Source organism: Gossypium hirsutum, chromosome A06, assembly GCF_007990345.1.
Source record: "Gossypium hirsutum isolate 1008001.06 chromosome A06, Gossypium_hirsutum_v2.1, whole genome shotgun sequence".
Lineage (NCBI taxonomy): Eukaryota > Viridiplantae > Streptophyta > Magnoliopsida > Malvales > Malvaceae > Gossypium > Gossypium hirsutum.
The window spans coordinates 91,618,970-91,633,876 of NC_053429.1; positions in this window are offsets into that span (position 1 = coordinate 91,618,970).

The window sequence follows — 14,907 nt, forward strand, 5'->3', positions numbered from 1 at the left end:
TGAGATTACACGGAGTGCCTTTATCCATTGTATCAGATAGAGATCTGAAATTCACATCACGGTTTTGGAAGAAATTGCAAGAGGCTTTAGATAAGAAATTGCATTTTAGTACTGCTTTTCACCCGTAGACGGATGGTCAATCCGAGCAAATTATTCAGACAATATGTTGAGGTGTTGTATTCTTGAGTTTGAAGGTACGTGGGAATGATACTTGCCATTGATTGAATTTGCATATAATAATAACTTTCAATCGAGTATCAAAATGGATCCTTATGAAGCTTTATATGGTCAGAAATGTCGAACATCGTTGTACTGGACAAAGCTTAGTGAGAATAAGATCCATGGGGTTGATTTGATCAGAGAAACAGAAGAAAAAGTGAAAGTAATACGAGATAGTTTGAAAGCAGCTACGGATCGTCAGAAATCTTATGCAGATTTGAAACGAAAAGATATTCAGTTTGAGATTGGTGACAAAGTGTTTTTGAGGTCTCACCGTAGAAGAAAGTACTCCGATTCAGCATAAAAGGAAATTGAGTCTGAGATTCATTGGACCGTATGAGATTATTGAGCGTATCATGCCGGTTGCTTATAAATTATTGTTGCCACCTGAGTTAGAAAAGATTCACAACGTATTTCACGTATCTATGCTACGAAGGTACAGATCAGATCCTTTGCATGTCATTTCCCTGATTGAGGTTGAAATTCAACCTGATATGTTTTATGATGAAAAATCGAAACAAATTTTAGCTCGTGAGATCAAAGAGCTGAGAAATAAAATAATAGCATTAGTGAAAGCGTTGTGGTATCAGCACGGGCTTGAAGAAGTTAGGTGGGAACCCGAGAATGCTATGAGAAAACAATATTCAAACTTATTCACTGGTAAGATTTTTGGGGACGAAAATCCCTAATGGGAGAGAGTTGTAACAGCCCGATTTAGACCCTAGTCAGAATAGTGGTTTCAGGACCACAAATCTGAGTTAGAAAAACTAATTTAATATTATTTTCTATGTTTACAGTGTGTGGTTAAGCGTGTATGAAAGTTTCGTATAAAAATTTAATTATGTGTGTTGAATTTGAAAAGAGGACCTAATCGCATAAAATGTAAATGCGGCCTTCTATTTGTTAAAGTGCCTATTTGTTATGTCTTTAAAATTGTGAGGTATTTATGTTGTAATTTGACCATAATTAGTGGGATTTGTCATAAATGACCTTAAAATGGATGAATATAATGTTTTAAACAAAGAGCAAAGTTAGTATTTGGTAATTAAATGTGTTATAACAAAAAAAACATGAAAATAAGGCCATTTGTGTTCATCCTTTGCTGAAAATCAAAGAAAAAGAGATAGTTAGGGTTTGGCTAGTTCAAGCATCAATTAAGGTATGGGTTTTGTTCGGTTTTTGATAATTTCTACATTTTTGTGATCGTTGCTCTGTATACTATCATGCCCATGTATGAATTTTGGAAATTGTTGATCATTTTAAGTTGAGCTATTGTTCATAATGTTAGTTTTATGAAGTTTAATGATAGCAAATGGAAGATATGTGTTAGATTACTATGTTTTGTATTGGGATTTTTGAAGAATTTGAGTATTTTGGACTAAATTATGAAAAGTGTATATTGAGGGGTTAAATTGTAAAATAAATGAAAGTTTTGGGCTCCTAGAGGTCCTTATAATATCCGGTTATGCATGGGTTCATTGAAATTATGTGTATTTTATGTTTTTGTGAAATAGGGACTAAAATGTTAAAATGTGAAAATGTGAAGGCTAATTTGTAAAATACCCTAAATATGTGTTTATGGATTAAATTGAATGGTTTGTTGAATAAAAGGGTTACTTTTGAATACATATACATAAAGAAAAGAGGAATTCGAATTTAGACACGATGGAAGTCAAAAGTTATTGAATAAACAGTCCGAATCGTCAATTTCGAGTACGAGGTAAGTTCGTACGTGATAAATGATGTTATATTTATGTTTTAATGCTTTGATAATGCATAAATTGTATAGATATTTGATTGCAGTTTGAGCATGATGATAATCGACTATGTTCGGTACTAAGTGTGCAGTTCGAAATAGCTCCAGCTACAAATGGCACTAAATGTGCGAGTTGGAATAGCTTCAGCTATAAAAGGCACTAAGTGTGCGATACTGAGATAGCTTCAATTTATTGAAATAGCACTAAGTGTGCGAGATTGTTACAGCTTCGGCAAATCACTGATGCACTAAGTGTGCAAATTCGTAAAGCATGGAAAGACTTCTGAATGAATTAATGTATTTGAACGAGAGTTAAAAATGAAATGAATAAATACAAGAAAGTTTAGGCATGTTCGATACCTATGTCGTAAATGATACTATGTGTATGAAGCTTGATGAATTCATATGAACATATTAAATGAGATAGAATAGAATTGATGGATTAATTGTGAATTATTAAGTGTTTGTTAGTTGATGTTTCGTATATTATAAACTGTTGATTATTTATGGAACAAACTTACTAAGCTTTAAAGCTTACTGTGTGAAATGTTCTTTGTTTTACAGTGTTATAAAGCTAGCTTGGATTCGGGGATCGTCAGTGACATCAATCACACTATCGGACATCTACTTTGGTATCATTTTAAGAGTTGCATATATGGTATATGACATGTATAGGCTAGTGTCATTTTGGTATGTTTGGTGTTGTAATTAGCCATGAGACTTGGCTTGTAAATATTGGTATGGATGGCCTCTTAAGTTGGCCTAAATGGTATGTTTGATAAGTAAGAAATGTGATGTTTATATTGTTTATGTGATGGTTTATTATGGGATATTGAAGTAATGAGTTTGTGCATTTGGAATTTTGGTAAATTGTGATGATGTTGGCATATTGAACTGGTTGAGGTTATATAGTTTGATATGTGATTGAATTGGCATGTTTTGGTTTCCTTTAAATGTATGCAAATGATACAAAAATGTTGTGGTTTTGGTGTGCTTGAGATAGGTGGGAAATGAGGTTTAAACCAAGCCTAATTTCACCCCACATGGATGAGCACACGAGCGTGTGTCTCGACCGTGTGTCTATTATAACTTAGTTATGCAAGTTAGTCTTGAGCACGGCCTAGACACACGAACGTGTCTAGTGGCTGTGTAAGACACACAGCCTTGGCACATGGGCGTGTGTGGTCATTTCGAAGGGTACACAAGCTAGACACACGGGCGTGTGGTTGGCTGTGTGACCCAAGTCAGTTATGACCAAGGCCAAGGCACACAGGTTTGTCTTGTGGCCGTGTGGTTAAGTCAGTATGTATGCCCTGTTTTGCCACTGTTTAGACACAAGGGCATGTCTAAAGCCGTCTGAGGCACACAGCCTGTTCACACGGGCATATGACCTTTGAAACTTTGAAAATTTTGTTAAGTTTCTGAGAAAATTTGTATGTTCTTGGTTTAGTCCCGACCCCTTTCTAAAGATGTTTAAGGTCTCGTTGACCTATGTAAGGGACTTTGTAATGATGTGTGACGATGATGCTATGATGATTGGGAAATGAATGCGAGATGATTATATTTGTCCTGTAACACCTTTAACCCTAGTCCAGCGACGGATACGGGTTAGGGGTGTTACACTTCTGTTGGGAATATCAGAACAGTAATGGAATTTTTAGATGTCATTCCTGAGAAGTTATCGGGTTTACCTCCTTGTCGAGAGATTGAGTTTGGGATTGAGCTTCTTTCGGGTACGGCTCTGGTGTCCATCACTCCCTACCGTATGGTACCAAAAGAGCTTATAGAGTTTAAGGCTCAACTACAAGAGCTTCTGGACCGTGGTTTCACCCGTCCGAGTGTGTCTCCGTGAGGAGCACCAGTTCTGTTTGTTAAAAAGAAAGACAGGACTATGAGGATTTGTACTAATTATCAACAATTAAATAAGTTGACCATGAAGAATAAGTTTCTGCTTTCGAGGATCAACGACTTGTTTAATCAATTCCGAGGGGCTTTAGTATTCTCCAAGATTGACCTTCTGTCTGGGTATCATCAATTGAGGGTTATTGAAGCTGATGTTCATAAGACCGCATTTAGGACCTATATGGACATTACGAGTTCCTAGTTATGCCTTTTGGTCTGATGAATGATCCGGTCGCTTTCATGGATCTGATGAACCGGGTGTTTCAGCCTTATCTGGATCAATTCATCGTGGTCTTCATCGACAAAATTCCGGTTTACTCTAAGACTGAGGATGGGCATGATGATCATCTTAGAGTTGTGCTTCAAATTCTCCAGGAAAAGCAGCTCTATGCTAAGTTGAGTAACTGCAAGTTCTAGTTGCGAGAGGTAACCTTCTTGGGGCATGTGGTTTCTACTGAGGGGATTTTTGTGGATCCGAGGAAGATTGAGATTGTACTAGATTGGAAATAGCCTAAGAATGTGTCTGAGATCTGCAGCTTTCTGGGTTTAGCGGGATATTATCGGTAGTTTGTCGAGGGGTTCTCACTTATTGCAGCTCCCTTGACTAAGCTTCTACGTAAGGGTGTGTCATTTGTCTGAACTGATGCACAACAATTGAGCTTTGATAAGCTCAAGTTTGTTTTAACTTAGGCTCCTATTCTGATACAGCCTGAATCTAGAAAGGAGTTTATGGTGTATAGTGTGCGTCGCACGTCAATTTGGGATGTGTTCTGATATAGGATAGTAAGGTTGTGGCTTATGTGTCCCCTTAGCTTAAGACACACGAAGAGAACTATCTAACGCATGATCTTGAGTTGGCTGCAGTGGTCTTTGCATTGAAAATCTGGAGGCACTATCTATATGGTGAAAGGTGTATTATTTACATTGATCACAAGAGCCTCAAGTACCTCCTCACTCAGAAGGAGTTGAATCTTAGCCAGCATCGATGGATTGAGTTACTTAAAGATTATGATTGCACCATAGAGTATCATCCTAGTAAGGCTAATGTGGTGGCTGATGCTCTCACTCATAGAGCGATGTCTGATCTAAGGGTAATGTTTGCTCACCTTATTCTGTTTAATTATAGGAGTCTGCTAACCGAGCTGTAAGTTAATCCAACTTAGATTAATCAGATTCGGGATAAACAGTTAGGGGATAAGTCTCTGAGCTTGCTATTTCGACAGATCGAGAGTGGTACTACTGCTAATTTTGGGTTAAACAGTAATGGTATGTTATGTTTTCGAGGACAGATCTGTGTTGAACGATTCTGATCTGAGGCAATCTATTATGAGGAAAGTGCATAGTAGCCCTTATGCAATGCATCTCAGCGGTAATAAGATATATCGCGATCTCCATGAGCTGTTGGCCGGGTTTCAAGCGTGAGGTTATAGATTTTGTGGCTTGATGTCTGATGTGCCAGCAGGTTAAGGCTGAGCACCAATTGCCTTCGGGTTTGTTGCAGCCAGTTAAGATTCCCTTATGGAAATGGGAACGTGTGGCGATAGACTTTGTTAGTAGGTTGCCCTTGACACCTACTAAGAAGGATTCTGTTTGGGTCATCGTGAATCGATTGACCAAGTCTGCTCACTTTATTCTGGTTCGGACCGACTACTCTCTGCAGAAGTTGGCAAACCTCTACATCTCTGAGATTGTAATACTGTATGAGGCTCTTGTTTCGATTATTTCTAATAGAGATCCTCACTTCACATCTCAGTTCTGGAAGAAATTACACGAGGCTCTGGGTTTGTGATTGGACTTCAGTATTGCATTCCATCCTCAGACTGAAGGTCAATCTGAGAGGGTGATTCAGATACTAGAGGATATGCTTCGAAGCTATGTGATTGATTTTTGAGGTAGTTGGGAGGATTATCTGCCGCTAGCTAAGTTCGCCTACAATAATAGCTTGCAGTCTAGCATCCAGATGGCACCTTATGAGGCTTTGTATGGTCGTAAGTGTCGCACTCTATTATGTTGGACTAAGTTAGATGAACAACGAGTATTGGGTGCTGAATTGATTTCAGAGATTGAGGATAAGGTTAGACTAATTCAAGATCGTCTAAAGGCGACTTCTTATAGACAGAAATCATATGTAGATCTGAAGAGACATGGTATTGAGTATTCTGTGGGGGACTTCACATTTCTTAAGGTCTCTCAGTGGCAGAAGTTTCTGAGGTTCAGTCTTAAGGGCAAGTTAAGCCCTAGGTTTATTGGGCCGTATCGAATTTTGAAGCGTGTAGGACTGGTCGCTTATCAGTTGGAGCTACCTCTAGAGTTGGACCATATCCACAATGTGTTTCACGTCTCAATGTTAAGGTGGTATCGGTCTGACCCCTCTCATGTTGTCTCTGTTGAGGAGATTGAGGATAGGCCAAACTTGACCTTTAAGGAGGAGCCGATTCAAATTCTGGATCACAAATTAAGGTTTTGAGGAGGAAGTTCATTCCCTTAGTGAAGGTTTTGTGGCAGAATCATGGCATTGAGGAGGCCACGTGGGAACCTGAGGACTCGTTACGTCAGCAGTATCCTCATCAATTCTGATAAGGTAAATTTTGAGGTCAAAATTTTTTTTACAAGGTAGAGTTGCAATGCCCTGACGTTCTTTTTTTTGTTATTGTAAGTTAGTTTTGGTTCAATCAGATTTCTCCAGCGGCTTGATTAGGTTGTGCTCATTTTCTTATTCTTGGTTTTGGAAGGCTTGGGAGTGGTTTCACGTCGAATCGTTACCAGGTGTCTACCCAAAATGCTAAAATCGATGTTTTGGAAAAAGCCAAAAATGGTCACTGTTGACGCCACACGAGCGTGTGGCTGCCTATGTGGTAGGCCATGTGTGAGGACATGGTCGTGTGGTCGACGAAGGCATGGTTGTACGCAAGACACAACCGTGTGGTGGATCGAGTGTGGCCGTGTGAGCCACATGGCCTAAGCCAAGTTTGGCATGTGGGCCCACACAGGCATGTCACACGGACGTGTAGAATTTGGGCCAGGCCGTGTGGGCCACACAAGCATGGCCAATCTGGACGTGTGGGTCCATACAGACATGTGGGCCCGTTATACTTAAATTTTTCGTAGGGTCGTACGGGTCATCCTAGTCGACTGTGGCCTACCGTAGGGTCAGTAAGGGCTAACTAAACCCTAAAACTATGTGATATATTGGGCCGATATATTGTTCTAAGCATGTCTGTGTTATGTATATCTGTTATCTGTTTAAGTAAGCATGTTAAGCATGTTTTATCTATTAATTATGTATGTATGCTCTGTATCTGTTTCTATTTTGGGGTGGGATCTATTATGAGGAGGAAGTATTCTGATCGGTGTTGAACACCTATATTCTGGCAGCTTGGCTACACAGTATATCTGATATGTGTCTTAATGACACGACGTGGTGTGTAGGGCTGGGTGGGTGTTTTTAATCCCACATGGTTGATAGGATGGTCGAAGATGGTGTGTAAAGGATGGGGGTAGGATTTTACATATCTGTATCCACATCTGTATTTGATTTTGCTACCGTATCTGAAAAGGGACATGAGTCCGTATCTGTATCTATTTTTGAGTTTTTGTTTGGTGTTATATGCTTGCAAGCTTAATTCTGTTGGGTTACACACTGAGTTTTTGTAAACTCACATCTGTTTGTTTATATATCAGGTAATCCTTAGTTTTAGGCGGATCGGTGCAGTAGAGACTCAGCAGTGACCACTATTCTGTTAAACTACCTTAAACTACTAAATGGTTTATTTTTATTTTGGATTCCATTTGAGAGTTGTAATTTTAAGGACTCTCTAGACTGTTTGGTTTAACTGGTTATTTTTGGATTATTTTGACTATTTAATTACTTTGCTAAAATGTTTTATTAAAAATGATGGTTTTTACGCAAACAGTGGTTTTTCTTTAAAAACATGACTGTGATTTCAAACCAAACGATTAAAGCTTCCGCTGTAAATCAAATTTTTGGCAAATAAATCAATAAAGCAATGTTTTCTAAAATAAAGGTAAGGCATTTGACTTAGTTAACTGAAAAGATATTACGAGACAACTTCGTTTTCAAACTCATTCTATACGACATCACCAGATTCGGCCATAACGTCTAGGCCGGGTTTAGGGTGTTATAGTTTTTTAAAAAATTTTGCAACTTTAGGTGCACCCAATCATAATAAGTTTTAGATAGAATTATCATATTCTATTGCTCATAAGTAGATCTTTCACAGTCAAATATTTTGCTTTCAACCCTTTAATAGGGATGATGACAAAAGAATATCACAAAGATTATAAATAAATATAAATTAATAACTCAGTCCCTTTTTTATTCATATAAAATATAGTATTTTCCTTATTCACAATCTCAATATGAGATCCATTACAAATATCTTTTTAAAAGTAATGCATTAAATAATTTTTTTTTCTTTTTAGATATTTATATATTAGCTCTTCTGGAGGTTTAAACTAATTTTGTACTATCAAATATTGGAATAATGTTTGTTTGTTTCAGTACCAAATAAGATAAATATTTTCTATCTGTAATGATAAAATTCATTACTAGATTTTCATATCCTTCCTCAAAGAATATTAACAGAAATAAAATATTTGGGCATACGCCACATATGTGGCCAATAATATTTCATATCACATTGATAACATAAGTTATCTTTACCCTTTGAAGAGTTATCTTGAGAACTCTAATTGTTCTCTTATTTATTACTACATTCCCACTTTTAGTGGTTCATAATTATATCTTTTATTTTCTTTATGTTTACATTCACTTCAGAGAATGCAACAAATCTAGTAGGACAAACTTATAAACATCGCAATCGATTCTGTACTTCATAATCGCCATCGTAAACATGTGTGAGATTTCAAATCAAAATCGATCTATTCATGATTATTTTCCAACTATAATAAACATAATATAATAAATAAAATATAGTAAAATATACCTAAAGATCTTTAACATCATTGTCATCACCTTGACTATTATCACAAGCACAAATCTATACTTTACAAGATCGGGAATAAAAACCATAATCCATTTTGAGATTGAATCTTACTTCTCGATTTCATATAGATAATGGTATCAAATCTTTCACCATCCTTAAGAACAAAAAATAAGTTAATCAAAACAATGATAATGTCTAATGGAAGAAGAATGAAATATAATAATCAGATATGAAACATTAAATAAAAGAAACTTCTTGTAAAAGCTTTGCATCTTGCTGTCAAAGATATTGAAAATCATGAAGGATAAATTTGATCGTTGATAAAAGGAACTATCACTTTGAGCAAGATCGTACTGATAATGTGTTAAAAATAAAGAAAGATGGGGAGAATAAAGAACAAAGAAAATATGAAAGCGATAGAGAATGTACTTTAATAAGGGGGTGATTTACAATGCTTCATCAGAGTCTCTATTTATAGGCATAAGAAGTATAAAAGAAGTAGAGATCTAATTCTAATAACTATTAAAATTTAAAGTACATCAACACTTTATCTTTATCGTCATGGACATCCATTTAATAAGATATTCATAACAATAATGAAAATGTAATTAAAGATAGATATTACTTCAACACTTATTATGAGCTTTAATAAATGTAAAACAACTCTATCTTGAATGTTTATGTAAATATCTTAACAAATATTAAAATTATCGAATTAACTATTAATTTTTAAAATTAGTGTCTCAATTTTTTAATTTTATTTTTAAAAACTATTTTAGCATATAAAATCTAATTTAAAAATAAATACTAATATTACAAGTATTTTAAATTTGTATTTTAATCTTCTACTTTAATCCATTATTCTCGTCATCATCTTTGATATTGATCTTTTTCTTCAATTTATCATCATCTAAACCTACCCATTTTTTGTCTACCTCGACCAGTGGATATGTCTCGTAATGCCCCTAAAATTATGATGGCATAAATAGTACTATTATGGGAAAATATTTAGTAAAATTTTCCTTAGTAGTGAATTGCTTTTTATCAATAAAAATTAAAGGAAGTAGTTGAACATCCAAAAAATTCATTAGACTAGATTGTAAAGAATAAAAGGTGCAAGAGATATAAAAAAAATAGTTATATGTTGAAGGGTGAATATAAAGAAGTACAAAGGGTAAAATGGATATAACACTCAAGAAGATATATTAAGAGTTAAAAAGAAAAAGAGAGAAAGTAAGTGTAGCTTTAGATGATTTTGGACCATTAGATTAAGTGGAACAAAGAAATTTAATTTGGACCTAAGTAGATAATTTTATTTGTGTTTGCGTAATTTTAAAAAAAAATGTATAAAAATTTCTACGCATCTTCTCTACCACGGTAAGAAAGAAGAAAATGAAGGGAAACTTGCTCTTTTTCATCAAAATCTACCCAAATCCTTTTATTTTTCATCAAATTCTAAGTGTTTATTTTTCATCAAATTCTAAGTGAAATTTAGCTTAGTATGATGAAAAATAGTTACTTTCATGATAATTTAATCAATTAGAAAGTGATTCAAATGTTTGATATGTTAAATTTTATTTACTTTCCTTGGAATTTAATTTTTCATTGAGAGTTATTTTCTCATGAATATGACAATGTGATTCTCGTAATAAAATACAGAAAAGTTGTGAATTAAAAAGTTTAAAAAAATATTAAGACAAAATTAACCTTATTTTGTATTAATTTATTAATAAATGTTAAAAAAAACACTATTGTCTTCTTCCTTTGTCCTACTATTTTATTTTCTCTATAACTTGAACCAATTATTCGCAAGTATTATATATACATATATTTTTTAAATTTATTTCAAAACAAGTTTTACATATACATGATTTTATATGTGCATTATCATATTTACAAAATATATGTAGGACAAATTTAAAATAATTTTGCTTTTAATTAACATTATAAATTATTTTTTTTAAATTTCAATTAAATTTTATTATTAAATATTTAATCCAAATATTTGTTAAGAAGAAAATATTATAAAGATGAAATATATGAATATTATCATTTATTTAATAATGGATAAATTACCATTGCATTCTATAAAAATACGTAGTGAACCGAACGTGATAATATAATTTTCTTAGGATTTTAATCAATACATCCCCATATATAATGAACATTATAGAGTAGTTTTCTGACAATTACATTTCGTTTATGAAAAACTACCAAACATTACCTAAATTTAATTACATGTTAGGATTTAAGAACTCATGGTTGGAAGTTAGAGAAAGTTGAGGGGACAAGGTGAGATGAGAAATTTATGTTTTCATCATGTATTAATGTTTATTTTAAGTAAAAACATGTAATATTATTATTGGATATGCATTTTGCTTTTTGTTTTTATTTTTTAATGAAGAGAAATAAAATGGAATAGGAAAAAGTGGTGTAGAAAAAAGAAAAAATATAGTAAAAAATTGAAAGAAGGAAGAAGATGACTTAAGTTACTTATTCAATCCGAAGTCAAAGTAAATACTCTTCTCAACTCTTATTTATCATATTTGGATTTAGTTGAAAATTTTATAAAATATGATTTAGAATAATATTTAAAGAATTAATAAGTTAGATGGAGAAGCAAGCATTAATATTGAAAGTGTAAAAAAGGGTAAAACTAAAGTTGTTGAAGTTGATATTCAAATCTCAACAAAAATAGTTTAGCAAATTACATTAGAAGTAACTTCAAAAACTCATCAAAAAATACTTAGATTGAACTAAGAGTAGAGCCAAATATGGTTGAAACGCTTGTTGAATCTAGTTTTTAATTAATCAAATTATACTTGCATCATAATTCTGTAAAAATCTATTTTTTAGTATGTTGAAAATAGTGATTTCAAGACCACAATCCCGACAAGAGAGAGCCTATAGATATATTTAATGAATATTTATGAGTTAAATATAGTATAATATTGAATCGAGATTTAATAAATTTTATTAATTGGTCAGTTAGTCAAGGTACAAATGATGCATACCAAAAGCCAAGTGGTTTTGAAAAATGAGGTTTCGGGACCTCATTTCTGTAAATTAAACCCATAAATATTTTTATTATTTATGGAGTTATTATATGAATTGAAGTTTGATCCAAAAGTTTTAGTGATTGGATGGTTAATTATAATTAAAGAAAAAAGACTAAAAATGTAAAAAAAAAAAACTAAAAAAGTTAATTGATATTGATTTTTATTTGTTAAGATGCTTAATTAATAAATGCTTAAGGATCAAAGTGGAAATTAATCACTTTTTAAATAGTGGTGCAATGTGGGAAAATAAAATAAAATAAAATAAAGAACACATAGATTTTTACGTGGAAACCCTTTCGGGAAAAAAACCACTGGCAGAGGAGAGGAAAATTCACTATGTCGAATTCGAATTTATTACAAGAGGAATAGACTATGTCTATTTATAGGCTTGTAAAGCCATATTCTAGTAAAACTGAAACACCTTGTTCTAATCAATATCAAATAGATAGAATTTAATAACCTTATTCTAAAATAAAATAAAAGAAGTGTAACTCTATATGGATTCTTCTTTTATTTTATTTTACCACTGTATTTTATTTAAATAAGGAGTCGGGTCACTTCATTCTAACAATCTCCACATTGACACGAATTCTCAATGAACAAGTTCTTCATCGTGAACTCTCAACGAACAAGTTCTCCACCTCTTCCATAAAACCCTTTAAGGGTTTAACTTCAACAATGAACATCAACCAAGTGTAAGCAATGCTCAAACTTGGTTATAGGAAGTGACTTAGTCATCATATCTGCAGGATTTTCATGAGTACGAATTTTGCTCACAACAATATCACCACGAGCAATAATATCACGAACAAAATGATACCGAACATCAATGTGTTTTGTTCTCTCATGAAACATTTGATCTTTTGTAAGAAAGATGACACTCTGACTGTCACAAAATACTATGATGATTTGAAGGTCTTCATTAAGTTCACTAAAGAGTCCCTTCAACCAAATAGCTTCTTTACAAGCCTCAGTAATCGTCATGTACTCAGCTTCAGTAGTAGACAAAGCGACTGTAGATTGCAAAGTGGCTTTCCAACTGATTGCACAACCTCCGATTGTAAAGACATAACCTGTGAGAGATCTTCTTCTATCAAGGTCTCCAGCAAAATTAGCATCAACATACCCAATGACTCCATCTCTAGTTCTTCCAAACTGTAAGCAAACATCAGTAGCATCTAGTAAGTATCTTAAAATACACTAAACTGCTTTCTAGTGTTATTTACCGGGATTCGCCATGTATCTACTAACTGCACTGACTGCATATGATAAATCTGGACGTGAACAAACCATAGCATAGATGAGAAATCCCCCTACACTAGACTATGGAACATGTGACATGTACTCAATCTCATCATCTGATTGTGGAGACAAAACGATGAAAGTCTGAAATGGGCTGTTAAAAGAGTACTAACAGGCTTAGTACTCTGCATATTGAACCTGTAAAGAACTTTCTCAATGTACCCTTTCTGACTTAGGTACAATTTACTTACTTTTCTATCTCTGAGAATCTCCATTCCAAGTATCTTCTTTGTTGGTCCTAAATCTTTCATCTCAAATTCTTTACTTAGTTGGGCTTTGACATTTCTCATCTCTCCTTTATCTTTTGCTGCTATCAACATGTCATCAACATAAAGAAGTAGATACACAAAAGAACCATCACTATTTTTCTTAAAGTAAACACAACTGTCAAAACTACTTCTTTTGAAATTAGGAGAAGTCATAAAAGAATCAAACCTCTTGTACCACTGTCTTGGTGATTGTTTCAAACCATAAAGGGACTTTTTCAGCAAGCAAACATGGTCCTATTTTTCTAAGACTATAAAACCCTCTGATTGTTGCATGTAAATATCCTCCTCAAGTTCTCCATGCAGAAATGCAATTTTTACATCTAACTGCTCAAACTCCAAATCATTCATCGCCACAATACCAAGGAAAACTCAAATCAAACTATGCTTAACAATTAGGGAGAACACATCTGTGAAGTCCACTCTTGGAATTTGACTGTAACCCTTTACAAAAAGCCTTGCTTTATATCTGGGTTCTTCAACTCTTGGAGTCCCTTCTTTCTTTTTAAACACCCATTTACAACGAACAACCTTTTTACCTTTAAGAAGTTTCACAAGATCCCATGTTCTATTTTTTTGGAGTGATTCCATCTCCTCTTGCATAGCAAACATCCAATTTTCTGAGTCTTCACAGCTAACCGCCTCAGAATAATTAGATGGCTCTTGATTCGCATCTATATCTTCAGCCATATTTAAAGCATAAGCAACTAGATCAGCCTCGGCATACTTCTTTGGAGGTTTAATTTCTCTTCTAGTTCTGTTTTTGGCAATAGAGTATTGTGGTGAAGAAGCAACTCTATTCTCAATTTTTGTACTGACTTGAGGAATTGACTCTGTATTAATCTGATGCTCCACCTACTTTTGATTTTCTTTATTGGAAGAGTCTTTAAGAGATAAGTTAGGTGGCATAGCAGTTTCATCAAAAACAACATCTCTGCTAATCACAACTTTTCTATTTTCAAGACACCATAACTTATACCCTTTTACACCAGCTTTATAACCAAGAAAAACGCATTTAATGGATCTCGGTTCCAATTTTCCATTATCAACATGAGCATACACAGGACACCCAAAGATCTTTAAATCAAAATAATTAGCAGGATTACCATATCATACCTCTTGTGGAGTCTTTTTCTCAATGGCAACGGATGGGGATCGGTTGATCAAAAAACATACAGTAGAGGCTGCTTCGGCCCAAAATGACTTTGGTAAGTTGGCATTTGACAACATACATCAAACCTTCTCCATGATCATTCTATTCATTCGTTCTGCAATGCCATTTTGCTATAGAGTATAACAAACTGTCAAGTGTCTCATGATCCCTTCTGACTTGCACAATCTATTAAACTCATCAGAACAGAACTCTAAACCATTGTCTATGTGGAGGTATTTTATTTGTTTTCCCGTCTGTTTTTCAATCATAATTTTCCAAGACT